General features: G+C 46.1%; 1 protein-coding gene across 4 annotated transcripts in view; it reads left to right on the top strand.

Moving 5' to 3' along the window:
• Positions 1 to 21589, top strand: part of LOC147710072 (butyrophilin subfamily 1 member A1-like) — a 386132-nt gene that overhangs the window by 273244 nt on the left and 91299 nt on the right. The window lies entirely within an intron of this gene.

The raw sequence follows: 21589 nt of genomic DNA, 5'->3' as shown, positions 1-21589 counted from the left end.
GGGTTGTAAATGGGCAAGGCTACCGGCTTCGGCCGCCTAATCGTGATCAGGACAATGGACACGAAGACCAGTTTAGCAGGACTGGCCTCGGGCAGAGGAGGCAGCCTTTGTCGAGTCATGCAGCTACAGCGTGATCTGGTTTAAGGTGCACGTGTCATGAAAGAGGTGAATCTCCGGCTAAGGCTACGTGTCCTTAATCGAAATGAAGTGATCAGAGGTTATTGCGTATGTGAGGGCAAGAAACACAAAATGGCGGCCATGATCTAAGATGGATGCCGTGGGTAGATCAGAAATGTGTTTATAAAAGGAGTGCTCTTGCTCGTAGCGTAGCGAAAACACCAGGATATGCTAAATGGATCATTTGCGGTTCGCTGATACCAATATTATGTATTTCCGACAATATTGAAAACATGGGTTCAAATCGTCACGGAACCTCAGACCCTCCTTTTGCCCTTACATAGGCAATTAATTAATCTATGTCAGAATCTAATTCTATGCTCATCAGGTCAGTGACATGCTGTTGTATCATCATCCTTTCTCGTGCCTTTTCTCCAAACGCAGGTGGTTTTCTAAGACAGGTTGCAGCACAAAGACTACACAGAGCAGGACCACACTGGATAATCAGGCAACATGAGAACAGGAATACTAAGATGACACCAATGACCATTAGAACCTTCCATCCCCACGCTGAGATCAGAGTCCAAAACCACTCCATGAAGGACCAGTTTCCCTTGTCTACGTGAATAGAGTCGGAAATCTTGTGTAGCTTAGAGATCGCCTCATAGACTGTTGGAGCATTATTAGGAATAAAGACACAGCAGCTCGATTGGATCATTCTGCATACCCCACCTCGATCTGCAAGGATAACGTCTAGAACCATACGGTTCTGCAACGTCATGAGTCTATCCGCCTGAAGCTCAGCTGTCAAATTGCTACGGGCACCAGCAGTTTCGGTAATAGTAGATTCAACTACCCGTGTTAGCTGACGTATGTTTCTACTATTGGCCATAGGCCCCCAGAACGGAAGGAAGCCTTTGAAGAAGTCTCCAGCTTCCTGACCAGCAGTATCTTCCTTGCTGAAGACACCTCTCGCTACTCTAGTTCTGTGGTAATCAGATGAAGCAGTGTATGTCGGAGGCAACAATCGAGCAATATAGCATGATCCTGAAAAGTCGGCAGGCAACCATGTATAAGCTCTATCTCGACAGATGAAGTAGGTACCCCTAGCAGTAAGAAAGGCAGGGGAAGAGTTAGCCGGAAACACATAAGTCTCTACGCACTCACTCCTCCCTAGCTGAGCTCTCGGATTTCTCCCATTCCCTTGCAAACAGACCTGACCTCGGTGAGGTACGACCCAGATTGGAGTTGAGCTTTTGCGCTTGCTTTCTCCTAAACTAAGGCGATACTCTGAAGTATTCCAACTTAAATATACTCGCAGTTCGTCTCTAGGGTATGATGGAGTATTATTGACGTCCTTGATCATGTCAATAATTCCCTGGACTAAAGCTTTGTTGGCAGAGTTATATTTAGTGGAACGTGGTGGACGTGGAGGATAAGTTTCAAGGGCATAAGCAAAGATGGTTTGAAGGGCCTGAAATGATCCATTGTAGCTGAAAGGCAAAACCAGATAAGGAATACCTTTATCCATAGTGTGGGGTATCAAGCCACACACCCAGCAGTCTGTAGTGTTAACTACCAGTTGGTGTTGATGCAAGAGCTGTACAAAAGTGTTGTTAATGAATTCTGAGCGTCGGGCTTGCTCATGTTCGGGAAACGAATGAAAAGAGTGTATAGAAGAAACAGTAGAAATAACAGGATCAAGGGGAGGTACTGTAGTAACTGGCACAAAAATCAAATTTATACTGAAAACGATTCCACCCACCAACGTTATCAAAACAATCAAGAATGTAATGGCACATTGTATCAAAAAGCATTTGCTGTGAAGGATTCTGTAAAGTCTATTTCTGCGAACATAAATCACATTTTCTCGTTGCAGCGCAGGAAGCTCCATCTTCTACAATCCGCTCGCGACCACTGATGATGTGTACGTAGATGAAAATGCCTCTATCAGCCCTGGGAGTTCCCAGAACCAACAGAAAGATCGACCTTGTGTCAGACCCCTGCAAATTCAACTAGGCACACAGCCACGACCCTACGGCTACCCAGACGGCAAGGCAATTTTAAAACAACAAAATAATAGCAAACTTCCTGGCTGAAGGCAAAAGTTCAAAATTTCAAAATATCACAATGGGCAGTTGCCTGCTTTATTTGTCCATTTTACGGTTTCGTAAATTATATCTTTGCTTCGCAGGTACTGTCTGATCGGCAAATAGCGTTTCACTGGTAGCTGTTGCAGTGTTCAAGTTCGCAGATGACAGAGTTTTTTCTGATGCAGGGGACAAATGTTCAGAGTTCAAAGGAGTCTTTTCTGAAGGAGAGTCAGAGCTTGGAGTGTCAGTGATTAATTCGGCATCGCTGAAAGGGATGAATTTTGGCGTGCTTTCAAATTCGGAGGAACCAATTCCCTTCTTCACCCAGTCGTCGTAAGGAAGTGGCAAAGGTACACGCTTTACGTGGGATGCATGCACCCAATGCTTGCGACCAGCCACACAAACTGCTGTTCTTGTTACAAGCAGGACCTGGAAGGGGCCGACGAATCTCGGCTGAAGGTTCTTCGTCCTCGCGAAATTCCTGAAAACCACAAGATCTCCTGGTTTCAGCTGATGCTCTGGACTCTCCGGAGGCTTTGGTAAAGCATCGAAAACCTGTTGGTGAATAAGACTCAATTTAGCAGTCAAGTCGTAAAGGTAGTCTATCAACATAGGATATTCTAGAGAACAAAACTCCTTAGGCCTCGGCACACCCCAAATATTTGCCGGACGGCCAAACACTATCTCATAAGGGCTAAGCCCCACTCTAGAATGTACAGTTGCTCTCGTTGATAACAAAGCCAAAGGAAGTGCGTCTGGCCAGGCTAAACCTGTGGATGCTTGTATTTTAGCTAGTTTCAGCTTAAGGGTGCCATTGTAACCCTCCACTAAACCAGCAGACTGGGGATGGTTCGCACTGTGGAACTTTTGTTTCAGACCTAGGCCAGCACACACACTCTGCATAACTTTCCCTATAAACTCACTTCCGTTATCTGACTATACAATCCGTGGCATACCGAATCTAGGGAAATATTCTTTGAGAAGAATCTTGGCAGTTGATAGGGCAGTATTGTCCTTTAGTGGGTATGCTTCAATCCACCTGGAAAAAGCACAGACTACCACCAGGACATATTTCAAATTATTACAGCGATCCATGTGAATGAAGTCTAACTGAATCACTTCAAAGGGGCAGGAAGGAGGAGCGAAGTGACCAGCTGGAGTTGGAGTTCCCTTGCCAGGATTATGCATCAGGCATACCATACAATTTTTCACCACTCTCTCTGCACACTTACTGATTCCATCATTCTTCCAGACTGGAGCCAACATTTTACAGATTCCTTTAGAACTTATATGTGCTACTCCATGTGCCATCGTCACTACTGCAAGCACATACGCATCAGGCAACATCCAACGCTGCTGTTCTGTCAAATCAATCCAACACCCATTCGAATCCAACTTGCCCATACTTTCTTTCCATACCCGTTTTTCCTCCTCAGTTGCTTCTTTCTGAATCTCTTTCACACTTTCCATAGTATCCTCACACATTCCAGACTCAGCAATCCATCTTGCAGACGTAGCAACATACATTCTGCTCATCGTGTCTCTAGCTGTCTGTTTAGCAGTTTCATCAGCAAAAGCATTCCCGCGACCAACATCATCCGTGATTGCTTTATGAGCACTGCACTTTACAATCGCAACTTCAGTCGGCAAGGTTAGAGATTCCAACAAGTCGTTAACTAGCTGACCATGTTGAATCTTAGTCCCATGGGACGTAATGAAACCTCTTTCTCTCCACAAACGGCCAAAACTATGGGCCACGCCAAATGCGTACTGACTATCTGTAAAGACATTCACTCTCTTTCCCTTAGCTAAAACACACGCTCTTGTTAGAGCTATTAATTCTGCAGCTTGGGCAGAATTCTGACTCACTCTTGCAGTCTCCACAATCGTCTTCAAAGTCGTTACTGCGTAAGCAGCAGTCACATCACCATTCTCCAATTTAAAACATGACCCGTCCACATACAGCGTGCCATCTGGATCGGATAACGGGGTATCCTTTAAGTCAATGCGTCCTTTTGTCTCTTCCTCTGTTTTAAAACAACAATCATGTGGTTCGGAATCACTCGACTCTTGATCAGTCGGCAACAGCGTTGCTGGATTCAATACATTACATCTTTTGATCTGAATATGACTCGCTAGTAATGTTAGCTCATAACCAGATAGTCTCGCACTGGTAAGGTGTTGTGTCTTCGTTCGATTCATGAGTGTATCCACCGCATGAGGAACCATGACCACTAGCATGTTGTTCATCACCAAACCAGCAGATTGTCGAATGGAAGCCGCAGCTGCCGCTGTAGCTCTCAAACAACTAGGCAACGCTCTAGCTACCGGATCTAATGTTGATGAAAAATACGCACAAGGGCGTTGTTTATCACCAAACATCTGTGTCAGAACACTCAACGCGCAACCTTCTCTCTCATGAACATAGAGCGTGAATGGCTTACTGTAATCAGGTGTACCCAATACAGGAGCTGAACACAATGCTTTTCGTAATTCAGTAAAACTTTCTTGACATTCATCAGACCATGGCACCGGACTCGGAACATTTTTCCCAGTCAAAGCTACCAACGGTTTTGCTAAAAGAGAAAAATTTGGGATCCACTGCCTACAGTAAGAGGTAATACCTAGAAAGGCACGTACTTCTCTCTGTGTGCGTGGAACACTCATCTGCGTGATTGCTTTTATTCTTTCTGGGGTCAACTTCCTTCCCTCCTTTGACAAGAGATGACCTAGGTAGGTCACTTCTTGGCAGCAGTATTGCATTTTCGAAGGTGACACCTTATGATTCAAATTAGACAAATGATGCAATAACGAGATCGTAGCTGCTTTGCAAGTTTCCTTGTCATCGGCAGCCACTAGAAGATCATCTACATACTGTACTAGAGCAGAACCTGGAGGAAGGACAAAGGAGTCTAACTGGCTTTTTAATGCTTGACTGTAAATAGATGGGCTCTCACAATAGCCTTGTGGAGCGCGTTTGAATCTGAAACTTCGACCTCCTAGACAGAAGCCGAAAATATCTCTGCTTTCCTCGGCTATCGGAATGCTGAAAAAGGCATTCTTCAAGTCGATGACTGAGAACCAAGTGGCTGTAGCAGGAATTAATGTTAACAAGGCAGTAATGTCTGGGACCACAGGAAACTGCGGAACTACAATCTTATTAACTTCTCTGAGGTCGATAACAAACCTATACACTGGAGGCTTTGTGGGATCAGTTTGTTTCAGAATCGGTAGTACAGGACTGTTACAGACATTTCCTCTAGTTTCTTCAATCACACCTTTCTTAATCAAATCTTGCACAATCAATAAAAGTGCACGCTCACCTTCACTAGATATTTTGTATTGCGGAATTCTTGGAAATTTTACATTTGCTTTCAAAGTTACTACATATGGTGATATCTCTAAAAGGCCTACATCATTAGGACCAGTTGCCCAAAGAGAATCAGGGAGTGAACGCAGCTCTGGCGGGAGTGCATCCATTGACAAATACATTGGAGAGGTGATTCTTTTACCCAATGTAAGCTGTACTCCTTCCGGAGAACAGTACAATGTCGCATATAGTCGTTTTAACAAATCTAAACCAAGCAGATTTTCATTACAACCCGTTGTCAAAATCAGAGGTGCTTTCAAGTGACACGGTCCAACAGAAATAGACAAAGGACCAGATATCGGGTTGTAAACAGGGGCGCCTGAAAAACCTACAGAAACATTTGTTGAGCCGGACAAAGGTGCGCCAGGGAGTTTCGCATGAATGATAGAACTTTTTGCGGCACCAGTATCCAACAGAAACGGTTCGACTACACCTGATGTTGCTACTGCGACATAAGGCCCACTCTGATCCACTGGAACTGATACTACTCCCTCTCTCTGTCCATGGCTGTCCTAGTACCCAATTTGCTGAAATCCCTCATCCACTTCACAATAATCTTCAACAAGATATTGTTGAGATCTATTTTGCTGAGTAGACTGTCCATTTCGTTGATGATCAAAGTGATTGGAAGGACGATCATTCGTTTGTGGAGGCATAGTACCTCGCCCTCGACCTCTAGAATTCTGCACAAAACCACCACGACCTCTCTGAGCTGCTGCTGCATTATTTTGCGCTAAGATCGTACATTCATTTTTATAGTGACCCTCTTTCTTACAGTACGCACATTGGTTCCACTGATATTGAGGTCTCGATGTACTATAATCTGTCCTTTGATACGAACCCTGTTGCGTATTAGTCTGATTCATGTGAGGCGGATACGCCTGTTGCAAAAGAACTTTAGTCTTTAAGTCTTTCGTTTTCTTGTCTGATTTCTCCTTTTCCTCTTTATCCCTATTTTCGTAATACTGCGCAGTTGCAAGTATTTGCGCAGTTGTGGAAACAGCCCACGCACTCTCTGAATCCTTTAATTTATTGCATAATTCAGGTAACAAATTATGCACAAATTTATCGACAAACAGTCTTTGTCCTCCTTCTGTGCTCATGTCCTGACCACTATGATCTACAAAAGTCTCTTCGAACCTCGTGAAAAAGTCGGAGACACTTTCGTCTTTCTTCTGCCTGCATGCGGATAACTTGTCCCAATTAACACGCAATGCGGGCATCAGAGTCTTCATTAGATCAATTATCCTACCTGGAAGATTAGCAATTAAGGGTTCAGGTTTTGCACCACCTGTTTGCTGACCATCCGCTGCAGTGATAGCTGCCCAATCACCACCTAAGGCAACTTGATGATCCTCTCTACGAATTTTAGCCCACACTGGTTGCGGAACTACATTGCCAAATAACATATCGATGTCCGCTAAATTCATTATACAAGCCTCAACTGTCTGTGTTAATTCCTTATAGTATCCAGCAGGATTCTTACGCGGATCTGGCAAGGCCTGCTTCACTGCTAGCACTTCAGCTCGTTTCCACGGAATGTGTATCCACACCCTTTGGAATTGCGCTGGAGCAGCTACAATACCATTATTATGATCAGCTTGCACAGCTTCGCGCCAAATTGGAGGAACCTCCCTCATTGGATATTGGCGACTTAATTTCATTTTGCCTTTCTCTAGATCTCTCGGTGAACGAAGTGATGGGTCATTCCTATAACTTAAAATCAATTCCATCGCTTCTCCTATATTATCACCCACTATCATTCCAGCAGCAAACTCTTTCTGAACCTTAATTAAGTCTTCTAAATTTGATTCAACATCGTCTTCTTCTATCTCCTCACGTAACAACGAGCACATCTCGTCAAAGACATACCGTTGCGTTGGTTCTTTCCACCGCATAAATGTTTCTAGCACGTCTCTCGTACTATATCTCCTACTCTTCGAAATCCATCTGAGAGCCGTGGAATCTAAAATTCCCCGTTCCTCAGTACTTGGAAGCTGACTACGTCTCTGAACAGAGTCGGAAGTAGGAGTCTTGATTAAGGTTTTATAGAAAGGAGACAGCATACTAGACACAGAATCAGTGATTCTCCGACGAACAGAAAGTGGAGTCAACACACTCGCAGATGTAGAAAACACAGTAGAGGTAGGAACAGATAATGGAACAGTAGAAGTATCGAAAAAGATAGTTTGTGGAACAGTAGGTGTAAGCGAGACAGATACAGGTATAGAAGTCGGCAACCCAGGAAGAGGAGGAGCCGTAGGAACATTTACATTGACCACAGGAGGTACGGGAACCTGATTCTGAGGGACAGGAGCAGGAACACCAGGTTGTCCAGCAACCGGCATTTGGCACAAATTGGGCCGTAGCACCTTGTGCATACGGTGGAGGTGACCGTAACAAATAAGACAGCAGAGGATCGTTTTCAGAATCCTCCAGTATCTTAGCTGTTTTAGATGGCAAGGCAGGATAGCACTTGTCAATCGCTAAATTATGCTCTCTAATGGCCACCTCTATGGCTTTCTCACACTCGTTATCCTGCAACTGCTTAGTTGCTTGTTCTAGAGTCAACTCTTCTTTCTCTTTCTGTTCTTTCTTTAACCTTTTCATTTCTCTCTGTTTGGATTCTTTTCGCCAGTAACGGAAAGAATCAAACATTGCCGGCCGGGCTTTCTTCCTAAACAATTTCGCTTCTAAATTGTCAAGAATTTCGGGTTCAAAACTACCATGCAGTGGCCAACTAAGGACACCATCTTTCTCAGTGTATCGGACCCACACCTCATTATAGGATATAGGACCCACACCATGTTTACAATACAAGTCATATAGGGGAGTCCCAATCGGAGGAACCAGACATGAGTCCTCCAATCGTGAGTCACTGTTGCAACCAAAACACGACAACATACAGTTTCTCCGACTTACCATTTTTCAGTCCGGAACACAAAACAAATACAACACGAAACAGATATGTGCACTTGAACCAAGAACTTAGGCCTACCAAAACGAACTGATGTATCGATACCCAAACTAAACCAAATAGATTATCGTAACCAGAACAACCAGTGATAATCTTACGAGACCAAACCAAACCAAGAACCAAAAAGGATTTTAACAACCCTCACAAAGTAACTAGCTAGCAACCACTAAATACTTAACTGAGGCACTGAAGACGTCACCAAGGAGAAACCCGTCACGTTTCGCTGTACTAAGGACTGCACCTCGGGTCCAAGACAGGGCAACGGTCAAGGCAACGGCCCACTGCAGCCGTCTTGAACGGGAACCCTCGTGGAAGAGAACTTCGGGCCACTTTTGCGATATGCCGGGATCGATGAAGTGGGGCGCCTCCCTCAGGAATCTTCACACGAAGCCTCTCGAACTCTTCAGGCTTTTGGACCGGTACCGAATGACGTCGCCCCACGTGGGGCGCCAATTGGAGTTCTGGACTTTTTGGTTCCGTCCAGAGGTGTCAGGGAACAACACCCAAAGACCCCGGAGTTCCACCTGCCTTGGTGCGCAAATGAACAGAAACACGGGCTTCTCGATGGTGGCGTCAAAGACCAAAGGTTTATTACTGCAGGGACACTGAAGTCACAGAAACTACGCATGGGCAGTAACTAGGAGCCTGTTCAAATTGTACAAAGAGGGTTGCTCCTTATATACTAAATTTTGGCCTTCAGGCGAATTCTTCACATGTTGGTACATTCCCAAAACCTTTGTGTCATAAACAATAAATATTTGGCGTTGCACAGGAATCGTCGACAATATCTGATGTCAAAACATTACGAACGAGGGGTTCCCACTTTTCCATCATAATCTCATGTCAACTTTTCATTCAAGACCCGGACCGCCTCATCGTAAATTTCGTTACCTCCCCCTAATAAAGGCCCAGAAGGAAAGGAGCAGAGCCAGGTGCAGAAGATAGAAAAGCAGGATAAGGGATGTTTGTGGGTTGTAAATGGGCAAGGCTACCGGCTTCGGCCGCCTAATCGTGATCAGGACAATGGACACGAAGACCAGTTTAGCAGGACTGGCCTCGGGCAGAGGAGGCAGCCTTTGTCGAGTCATGCAGCTACAGCGTGATCTGGTTTAAGGTGCACGTGTCATGAAAGAGGTGAATCTCCGGCTAAGGCTACGTGTCCTTAATCGAAATGAAGTGATCAGAGGTTATTGCGTATGTGAGGGCAAGAAACACAAAATGGCGGCCATGATCTAAGATGGATGCCGTGGGTAGATCAGAAATGTGTTTATAAAAGGAGTGCTCTTGCTCGTAGCGTAGCGAAAACACCAGGATATGCTAAATGGATCATTTGCGGTTCGCTGATACCAATATTATGTATTTCCGACAATATTGAAAACACGGGTTCAAATCGTCACGGAACCTCAGACTTAAGCATCATCTATGCTTCAGGATACATAAAAAGCAAATAGAAGAATGAGACAGAGACAGATCTACGATTAAGAGATGTTTTCTTGGCTATGATGCCAAATGTTGATATGGGACTTATAATAATGTTAAATCCCTTAGAGACTGTGCCTGTGTCACTTCTGAGGTCTCTTACAGAATCTCCATCAGGCAGTGCTGATCACACAGATAAGAATAGTAATCTCCTTCCTGTCTAAGCCTAGAACTTTCCTAGACATTAATCCCTCTGCTTTTCTGGTTGGATCAACCAGTATGCTGGAATTCTTTAAGACCTACAGAGAAATGGCCCTGTCCAGAGAAGCGAAACAGAAACAAATGCAAATTGTTTTTTTAATGTGTTGGGTTTGATGACCCTATTTGGATGTGAGAAGGGCAGCTATTTTGGGATTTCTGAGTAGGCCTGGGTGTAAAATTCGGCTCTGCTTGCTGAATTTGCTGAATTTATTTTAAGTTTGTGCTCTTGAGACGGGATTTTGCGAGCGCTTGCAAGCACCGGCGAGATTTCCTGCCCGCCCACTGCCGCCAACGAGATTTCCTGGCCGCCTGCGAGCACAGGCGGACTTGCCAATGGACAGCAAGTGCTGGCGAGACCTACTATTTATAATGGGGTCTTGTTTTAACATGTGCCTAGGGATGCTGCTTTGTGTCAGCTCCTTGTGTCTGCTTGTGCAGCGTGTTTGTGAGCTGTGACTGTGCCACTGAGCGTCTCTCTGCTTCTAACATCCATTGCTACCCACCACCACCACTGGCCTGTCCTCACTTGATCTGGTGTCTGTCCACACCGCTGCCCCAGTCCGGGTACTGGGGGTATTTGTGGAAGAGTTGGGCATGGGTGCAGTTTTGCACTTCAGTGTGGCAGGAAGAGGGAGACGGTCCTCGTTCTTCTTCTTCCTGCAGCGGAAAATGTCTGACACAAACTATGAACCTGCTGTGCGTTGTAGCTTCTGTGTGGGAGATAAGTGGAGCTGGTGTCCGGCCTGGGGTCTGCATGCAAGGGCCGCTCGAGCTCAGCTTTCGGCAGGCAACAGCCCAGGAGTATTTCACATATTACACTCACGTTTCACCAAAGTGGTGCATGTCTCAAGTGGGGAAAACGCAATTTCGCCCACATTTAATCCCGGTGTATTGGTGACAATACCGTGCTCTTTTTTTAAAATATATATTTTAGTCTTTGTAAACTGTTTTTGCCACACGTTCCCCCCATACCGTGCATTTTTAAGGTAAGAGGCACGTGCTTGTGAGCCAGCGCTCTGTCCCAAAGTGGGCGTCTGCCCTTGTGGTTAAATATCGGTGAACTCCTGAGAGGAGACGCCCTCCCCGCCCTCAGGAATACAGCTACTCATTCACTGCTCCCAGCATTCACATCTGTTCTCAGCTGGGTGCCACCGCTCTGGGCGCACTCTTTCCAAAGTGCCTAGGCGCTGTACAAATGGTGCTGCAGAGCCACGCTCGCATAGAAGACAGAGCACTCGTTTTATCGACCTCCGAAGGATGATAGGCCGAGTAGACCTCAGTGGGATGTGGACCTGAAACAGCGCAGATGTTTACAGCCACAGCGGTATTTCTAGAAGTGATTTCTAAGGGCTTGGGGACAGGGGAAGGAGATGCAACTGGCCACAAATATAATTGGTGGAGCCCCCTATAATGGGCAATCGTGAAGGGTGTTTGTGCACATGTGTGTGTGTACACACATCTGTACTCACGCACATACAACGTTATAGGAATCGCACTCACAAAGCGCTGTCAGTTACAGACTCATGCATTTCCTCTGTCACTGATTTACAGTGAGAGGTACTTGGACAACATGGGAAAGAACAGATTTAAATTGTTTTTCACCATCACTGATGCTAACACACCGAGTGCCAGATGAAGGGCACAGCCTTTCGAAGCAACATTCGCATTCCATAGCTTGCTAGGTTTATTTTGAAGATGCTATATGAAAACTGGCGCAAGATGAGGCCCTGTGAAGCAAGGCTGCTTATTATTTCTGTCCACCTCTTGTAAGGTTGCTGAGCTCTCAGGCTTATAAGCAGTTACCATATTTGGGCGAACTATATCCACTGGTGGTGTGTTTCTGTCTTCATTTCAGTTGAAGGATGCCAGGAAGGGGAAGGTTATAAACAAACTGGCACGAGCCTACTGGTGAGATCGGCGCTGTGGGGGACTTAAACTCCCTGGTTGAGGCACTTTGACACTAAGAACCACCTGGAATGTTCCCTACTGGAGCCAGCGGAACGCTCTCTCTGGTCTCTGTTTCGGCACTCAGCAATCTGGCTCCGGGGAAATGGACTGCCCTTGAGTGGTGATTCATTTTGTTTTGCTTCCCCAAGCATGCATCTAACATGAGAACAATACAAATAGTCCTCGCACATCTGCGTACAGTGAGTACGACACCCCACATCTGTGCGTCATGAGCGAGCATCCTAACACCCACCCACAAGCCCTGTGCGTTGTGATTGTGCACCTCAATCTCATCGAGACTACTTCAGCGTCACATCTGCAGTCGACTCCCTTATTATCAGGCCAGAGTCATTGTGTATGAACGCACATGCTATTGTTAGCTAATTTACAGCATTTTCTGCTCTTTTAACTTGAAAGTTATGTCGCAGGGATTCTGCTCCTACACAGAACTGTGCACAGAGACCCAGGACCCCAGTGAATTGTGGTGTACCAAAAAACTCACCTTAGTGCCTAGAAACCCTAACCAGATAGCATCAGTGTCACATTAGCTCTTTGTCCTATAGCAAATGAACCAATGATTAGACAAGAACATGCAACTTAGGACCATTACAGGAATGGTGAGAAGCAAGAACACTCTTTCGTTATAGTCTCATACCAGTCCACCACACATAACGAGTAAAAAAGAGACACGGGAAAGTTTAAAACATTTATTTTAACAACGTGCTCTCAGATGCAGTATCTTGGCTAACATAAGCAGACATATAGTCAGAAATATTATGATCAGCATTGTTACAATTCCATAAAACACAAAAGGAGAAATCATATTACAATGATGGTGAAAACGGGTATTATAGTGCCTAGTATAACACCCTCCCTAGATAGGAACTATGTTTTATAAAATATAGAAGGTCTCTTAGGCTTGTTTGGGGGACCCCATACCTCTAAGATGAGCAGGCGTGAATCACATCAGGATCTACAAAAGCTCTCTGTTTATCTGGAAACAGAATGCTTCCAAGTGCCTGAAATCATGCTTACAGTGAATTATTAAAGGCGCCAGAATTACGTTGGCTGCAGCAGCTGCATGTATGTTAGGGCTAAAACGTGAGCCGAGCCAGAACAACAGCTACCTTGTTATGATAACCTTGGAGGCTTTAGCTCTCAGTGTGCAGACTAGAGTCATAATGTAAGTCTAGGGATGCTGAAAACAAGCCATTCTCATGTGAAGCATTTCACGCAGCCGAACTTACAGCAACAGTTATATGCAGTGTTGTGTGCAAAAGCAGCAAAAGGGTAAAATGGCGTTTAAACTTCTAATAAGCGCATGCTAACCTAGCAGTGTAAGTAAGAAGGCCCAGCCCTCACTACAGTTACAAATGTCTTTCTGTACATTGAAGGCCGCCGACATTCTAGACATGCGGCTGATCTTAGAGGGTGTGGCTTAATGGCTAACGCGGCGACCTCAGAGCTGGGGAACCAGGTTCAAGTCTGGCGGCAGGATGAAACATCCTGTGATTCTAGGCAAATCCATATTTTATTTTCTAAACGTGAACTCGACTGGAAGGTATCAGAGCGCTTTACATGGGCACCATTTGCCTTACAGATTAACACATTCATTTTTAGGCACGGGGAAATGAAGGGATTTGCCCAGAATCAGAGGAGGCTTGAGCCTCCGGTCAGGCTCGAACCTGCTTCCTCAGCTCCAATGTCGGCCGCCCTAGTACTTTAAGACAGACTCTGTCCCTGCCTCTAAAGAAAATAATATATCAGTCTGTAACGCAACTTGTGCTGGTGTAAATCGCTGTGATACCGTAAAGTCGAGTTTGCGCTTTATAAAACTAAAAAGAAATGCGGCCCGTAGAACGACACCTAAAAATACTGTGAAAGGCACCACAAACCCCAGCTCAGTTAGGGGACTTTAAAAATACATTTAATTCAACCATGTATGCCTTTCTGTCTACGCCACCCCCTTTCAGGAAACACTCTCCCCACGGAAAAATGCCAGCTAAGAAGCTTGAAGCCCAAAACCTTTCACTAGTAACTACCATAGCATCCTGAAAACCCCCATTCCGCAGCCGCACCCCCCGCTTAGCTTAATTTGTGCCGGTGCTTTCCGGTGCTTAGCACCGGCACTTAATTTACAGCCCTCGCTTAATTTGTGCCGGTGCTTACCGCACTTAATTTACAGGGCAGGGTCTACAGCATCTCGCACAATTTGGGGTCACAGCAGGGGTGACCGCGATGATCACACTCTGCTATGCCTCGTGCTTCGAAGTGCAAGGCAATAGGCAGGCGCTACTCAAAGCTAGATCACAGTTTCGTGGTCTGAGTTTCTCGGTGGTGTCCCCTCTGTGTAACTCTGCCATTTCTCATAGGCTGCCGGAGCCCCTAGACTCGTGGTACCCAAATTTCGAGATAATTGCCCGCTGAGAGGGGGGCGGGGCCCAGAAGGGCCCTGGGAACGGTGTTGTTGTGGCACGAGAATAAAGGAGGCCTGTCTCGTGGTCATGGGCAATCCTCCGAGCTCATTTGAATATCCTGCACTGAGTGCTAACAAGAGCTAATCGATCAATGAGCCGAGGGGACACACACACGCCCCTGGGCCCCCAGCCCTTCAGAGTCACGTTTACAGTGCGGGGGCAGGGCACCCCTCTGCTCAGGACCCCCAAGCCCCCAGCCCTTCCCCTTCAGAGTCAAGTTTACAGGGCGGGGCTGCTCTCTGGCATCAGATCCTCTCCACTTAATTAAAATAATAAATGCACGGGGCCAGGGGGCGGGGGGCATCCTGACATCCCAGCGGCGATTGATCCGATTGAAAGTTTCCATTAGCAGCCCCCGGGGAGGGATTGACCGATTTACAGTCTGATCCACAGTATGGGATCTGATGAGCTCAGGAGGATGGGGTGCGCCGTGCAGCGTATGCTTGGTATTGCTTTCATTTATAGAAATGTTGTCAGGGGCAAGCAAGGGCGGAAGATTCACACTTCCAGTAGTATTTTCTCCTTGCGGGAGGGTCGGTGTCCAGACAATACTATTGTTGAGGAGAATGCTGCAGGCTCGTCTCTAACTGCTTTCTGCAGAGACAAGTATGTTCCTAATGAAATGCATGATCAAATACCACGCTTTTTAAACTTGTGCAGTCAAACCTGCTTTCTGCTACTGTTCCCCGGGTAGTGTCAGGTCCCACATGGACACACTGTTGCAGAGGAGCCATGTCCGGTCGGCGCGCATTCTGTGGCAGGATGTTGAATTTCCTGTCTGCAAACCGGGCCCCAAAGCACCGAGGAAAACTCCTGCTGCATGGCCCAGAGTTAAAGGAGGAAGCCGGTCTTCACTTCTTCCTGACAGGCCCGGACTGGCCGTTGAGAGCACCGGGCAATCCCACGGTGGGCCGCATGGTTGGGGGACGGTTTTGGGCCCCTGGGGCCGTTTTTGTTATAGGGCCGTTATGCTGCAAAAACGGCCCTGTAACAAAAGCGGCCGAAAAACGGCCCTGTCACAGAGCGCGGTCGCACCTCTCCCCCTCCCCTCTCCTCACGGAAGGGGGGAGGGGGGCCGGCCGAGCACTTTGCCAGGGCCGGTTCTGGTTCCCAGTCCGGCCCTGCTTCCTGACCTCCACATGTTCTTTTGCTGTGCCCTGTCACAGAGCGCGGTCGCACCTCTCCCCCTCCCCTCTCCTCACGGAAGGGGGGAGGGGGGCCGGCCGAGCACTTTGCCAGGGCCGGTTCTGGTTCCCAGTCCGGCCCTGCTTCCTGACCTCCACATGTTCTTTTGCTGTGCCCTGTCCAGGCAGAGCCCAACTTGTGCTGAGTCTGGGTCATAGTGAGAGCAGGTGGCACAGATTGAGGCAAGACAGCATGGCTCGCTCTCAAACTCTGAAGAGGCAAGATAGTGCCACAGTGCCACGCCAGCAGCTCCTCTCCGTGGATCATTCCGACAGCTATAAAGAGATTCGGGTAAATCAGATATTAATTTATTAATATGCTACTGTCTGATGACATGGTATGTTTGTTACTAGAATGGGGAGGGGGCCCCAGCACGGCATAGTGCCTTGGAAAATGGGCACACTAATGTTTTCTCTCTGTGCTGTAAATGCAGTGCCATCGAAGGTGGAAATTTTCTCTAAACTAGCAGCTTTTATGATTTATTAGTGAAAAGTGTTAAATATCCGTGATTGACAGTGGCACAATGAAGCAGCAGCCTTTATTTTCCCAGTGCAAAGAGACTTGCTATGTCAGAGATGAGGCAGGTGATTAATGTTCCCGCTGGAGAGAGGTCAAAATTTTATCTAGTGGCAGTTTCAGTTTTTACTTTAACCATGGAGTAGCCCAGGGGGTTAATATAACTACTGGTACCGGCATATTGTATTTAACTGTATTGTATGTGGATAGCTCAGTGGGTTGCAGCTTTTGTCACAGAGATCCCTTTGTTACATGTGGTTCAGCCACAACTGAAGCTGAGTTTGTGGTGGAGGGTGCTGGTTTTTTAGAAATTAAATAATCGCCTTAAAAGCACCTGCTGCAGAGTTCAAATTTCTTGTTGCTCAAATGAGTGTGATTACTGATATTTGTCTATTTCCATTGAATTCATTTCATGATTTTGGTCGCAAGAAAGTGCCACACATTTAGTCATTGAATGACTCATAAATCCACTGAATGTATGAAAATGTCACACATAAGCAATCTGAAACATTAGCAGCTAGACTCAAATGGGTGCAATTCCTGATATCTATATGATTCCCTCGTCTTCATTGCTTGATTTTGCTCACAAGAAAGGATCACTCATAGTGGGACACACTGGTGCCTCAGACAGTGCCAGCCTCAAGGAGCAGAGTCACAGCGACATCACAGAGGCCACAGAATACCACACTTGGGGCAGGGGGCAGGGGGACAGAACTGGTGCCTCGCAGCCTCAGACAGTACCACCAGACACGGGGGCAGACGGCACGCAGAGAGACATCACTGGGGGGTCGCAGAGAGTGCTAGACTCAGGGGTCAGAGAGGCATCACCGGCGAAGCCACAGTGTGTGCGAGGGCGGCTAAGGTGGCACAGAGGGGTCTTTGGTCACAGTCACAGACAGTAAGAGACTCTGGGGTCAGAGAGAGGTGGCGTAATTCCAGAGAAATAAGGCCTAACCCCACAAGGGCTGCTAGGACTACAGTGCACACTACTGACTCTGAATTATAAGCATTCAAACAAAACTTTTCAATTTGATCAGCTATGTATTTAATACATTTTCATATGCTTAGGCCATCAATAAAATTAAATATTCCATAAATCAATTCATGTTAAACTTTCAATGTTGCTTTTTTGAAATATTTCATGAACCACCACCCAATGCATTTCGGGACATTCTTGTCCCTTCGTCAGGGGTTCCAGTTGACAACTAAAAAGAGCAAGGAAACCAAGTAAAACAATGCCAGACTGCATATTCACAAAAAATTAACAGTTAGGCAACGTTTTCAAATTTTCAAATATTCGGCAGCGTGTTATTGCCTTTCAAACTTCAGAACTTTATGATAATTCACAATAAATACAGGCGTCATCACAGTCATGAAATAAATGATCAGATCAAAAGTATGTGAGAAATACATAATCATATGACTGAAACCACTATTGGGCTGATAGCAATATGACCAAAACATACCTCGTCAAGATGTGAGGGACGCTATCTGAAAGAAGCACGTGCGAAAATAAACAATCACTATAACTGATTGATATGGAGAAAACAGACCTACAACTGCGCGTTAACTCAACACGTGCTCACCTTAATCAAGAAAAAGACGAACGTCGTGGATCAGCAACCAAAAATATAAAATGTAGACGACTCTGTTAGGGAACAAGTATCTGTCGTCAGTACCAACGCGATTACAATAGAGACATAACGTGTGACCAGTAATTTAGAAGCTCACCTCTCTCAAGACGAACATATGTAACCCATCTGTAGGAGGTTAAATATTCATCTGTGCCTGCAGGAATAACGGTAACATCAGTACCTTTAAAAATATGCCTAGTAAGTAAACGCGAAACAACTAACACTCACGCTTACCTATTCTCAATTCAAGCAGCTCCGAACTGACCCGCCTTGCTGTTTCAACGATGCACTTCCGTGTCATCGTACTCGGGTTATATGCAATGTTTCCGGGTAATTACTCGCGATCAACAACAGACTACACTTGAATCAAAATATCGCCTCTAAATATTGTTATGGCTACGCGCAAGTTATTCTTAAATATAAAACACGTCTCACTGTTACGCAAATGGTATTTCAACTCCCACATGTGTCACTATATTCTCGATCATGGAAAGCCGGCACTACAAAAAACCAAGCGTCATAATTCAACCGGAAATAACTTTATGCAACGAACAACATCCTAAAGGGACACTGTGTTTCTCGCAGTTACATGACCAGAGGTGTTATTGAATACAGGAACCGCGAACATAATACTAGTGTGTGTTTAAACTGAAAAAATCATAATTCTAAACTGCCTGCCTGCTATTTACACCTTGTCATTCATTATGATAACATCAAAATAATTGTGAATTACCTGCCTGCTATTTACACCTACTATATACACAGAAATAGACTTTCATAGGTATACACAATGATTACTAACCCTATCCATTATGGTATAAACAACTAATATGTAGTCAGATGTGTTTGACTGGTGTATTTAAAAGGATTCGTAGAGGCTTATTGACACTGTCATCAAGCCAGCTGAAATGTGTTATAAGAAACAACTAATTTCAAATTTGTCATTTAACCCTGATGGCGTCAAAGTCTGTAGTTTTTTGATCCAGAAAGCCTCTCTACGGAGAAGGGTCTGATCATTATCTCTGCCTTCATACCGGGGTACTACTTCAATGATCTGACATTTAATTTGCGCAATCGTATGTTTTTTGTCAATCCAATGTACTGCCAATGGTGATGTACAATTTTGGTTACGTATGCGACTTTTATGTTCAGATAATCTTGTTTTGAATCTTCTTGTAGTTTTACCTACATACAGAAGTCCACACGGACATTTGATTGAGTAAACAATGAACTCAGTATTGCAATCTGACGTATGATATAGTGGTATTTTTTCACCTGTCCTAGGATGTGATAATGTATTCCCCAATATCACATTATTGCAATTATTGCAATTCCAACATTTAGTAGTGCCACCCCTGACGAAGGGTCAAGAATGTCCCGAAATGCATTGGGTGGTGGTTCATGAAATATTTCAAAAAAGCAACATTGAAAGTTTAACATGAATTGATTTATGGACTATTTAATTTTATTGATGGCCTAAGCATATGAAAATGTATTAAATACATAGCTGATCAAATTGAAAAGTTTTGTTTGAATGCTTATAATTCAGAGTCAGTAGTGCGCACTGTAGTCCTAGCAGCGCTTGTGGGGTTAGGCCTTATTTCAAAGTTCATTGCAAATGCTTGGCAGGCATTAAAACAGAGCAACACACATATCGCAGTACTAAGAGTAATTTGTAGAAACGTGTGCGACATTCATCCACATTCATGTAATTCGAGAGAACGCACCCCCTGCAGCGGTGTCTGTTCCCACTTCCCAGACTCCTGTTGAAATAGTCATGGTGGCTGAGGCCAGCCCATACCAGGCTGAGCCCCGTGGCCCAGCCGGTGGTACCTCAGGCAGCAGGCTAAAGGAAGAAGTGCTGGCACCGGCCCTGGGCAAAGAGGTTCACCTCAAACTTCTGGCAGCGAGCAGGAGGGTCCTTGGTGGGGTGCAGCAGGCTACAGAGGGTCTGAAGGAGAAGAGAGGCAGAGAGAGGCTCTTACTAGACAATGCTGCAACAAAAGAGGCAGCATGGGACTGTGGAGAGAGGTTCCTAGAACAGGGACAGCTGCCAGAGGGAGCTACCCCGGGGGTGTGCACAGGTCACAGGTGTTCTGATAACAGCAGTGCTGTGGGAGGCGATAGGCTGGGACTATGGAAAGATGCTCCTATGCCAGGAATATTCAGGGCCAGGAGGGAAAGCCTGGGCTTGTGGAGAGAGCAGTACTGGGAAAGAGGTTCTTATTTTAGGAATCTTCAGCTCAGGGAGGTACAGGCACAGGCTGGGGCTGTGGATGACTTGTGCAAATACTTCATTAGGTATGTTTAACTGCAGCTTCTCATGAGCTACAGTTAATTATTTGAGCCCAATGCATTCAGTGCATTTTACACCGCCTGGGTGCTGCTTCAGGACTGAGGAGTATTTCTGTGATATCTCTTTTAGTGAGTTTCTTGTGGCTGTAAAATCCCATTTAGAGCGCTGTATTATCAGAACGTCGTGCTTGTCTAACCTGCCTGCAGCTAGGTAATAATGTTTTTTTAAGACAGACTGCATGTGTGATTTGAGGCTGATGAAATATTGAGCGCCGGACACTAGCCTGGATGTTCCTAGAAGTAGAAGTAGTAGGGGAACCTCCTATCAAACCTTACTATGAGGAAGGCTCCTTTGCTGAAATGCATCTGTCTTTTTGCAGTGCCAGTTGAGGAAGTGGGTGGAGCTAATATAGAAAGTGGGTGGGGCCAATGAAGGAAGTGGGTGGAGCCAGAGAAAAGTAGGTGTGGCCTCCGACAAAGATTTGAGCACCTGCACTTCATATTTTACAAATTAAGCACTCACACGGCCACCTCCAAGCAGGAAAGAATGAACCAGAGAAAGGAGAGACCCCTCCTGCCTTCCAAATGTCATTGGACCCCTGGTACTCGACTCCCCAAGGCAATCCGTGCATCCGGCTCCACAGAGACCCCTGCCACCTCGGTGCAGCAGGTGCAGCAGCACCAGGGCCCCGTGACCCGACAAGTGCTCCCCTTCTGCAAACCCAAAAGTAGGGGGCACCTCTTGCTTGCACCTCTAAATCTCGCAGCAGTGCTAATACTAAAGATGTACAAATACATCCTTGCCTCTTGTCTAGCTGATCTTATATGGCACAGAGGGTACAAGTTCTTCTTTCAATGGTGCTCCTGTTACGCCATTAAAGTCCGGGCCCTTTCGAATGTGGCTGCCTGATGCTCGTCGTCTCACCGCAGATTACTCTAAACTCCACACACAGTCTTGTGCTTAGTGAGGGCGAGGAGCAGTGAGAAGAGGGGAGGGGTGACCCTCCAAGCACGGCAGGCCCCGTGGCTCTGAGCCCACGGGAGATGACCGGCGGGCGCTCACCTCACCGCCCTGCTTACATTACACGCCCTGCATACCTCTCAGCAGTGCAGGGGTGTGCGGGGCCTCTCCCGCACCAGGGCAATCATGGTACAAAGTCTGTGGTGCCTCCTGGTGCATGACACCCGCACCCGTGCACGCTGCCCCCTTAGCTCCGTGTCTGATGCAACCTAGCGTTCAGACCGACACGCTCGCACGCACACACACGCGCACACACACACACACGCACACACCATGT

The sequence above is a fragment of the Lissotriton vulgaris genome, chromosome 5, assembly GCF_964263255.1.
Source record: "Lissotriton vulgaris chromosome 5, aLisVul1.2, whole genome shotgun sequence".
NCBI classification, from domain to species: domain Eukaryota; kingdom Metazoa; phylum Chordata; class Amphibia; order Caudata; family Salamandridae; genus Lissotriton; species Lissotriton vulgaris.
This window is presented reverse-complemented; position numbering and strand designations above follow the sequence as displayed.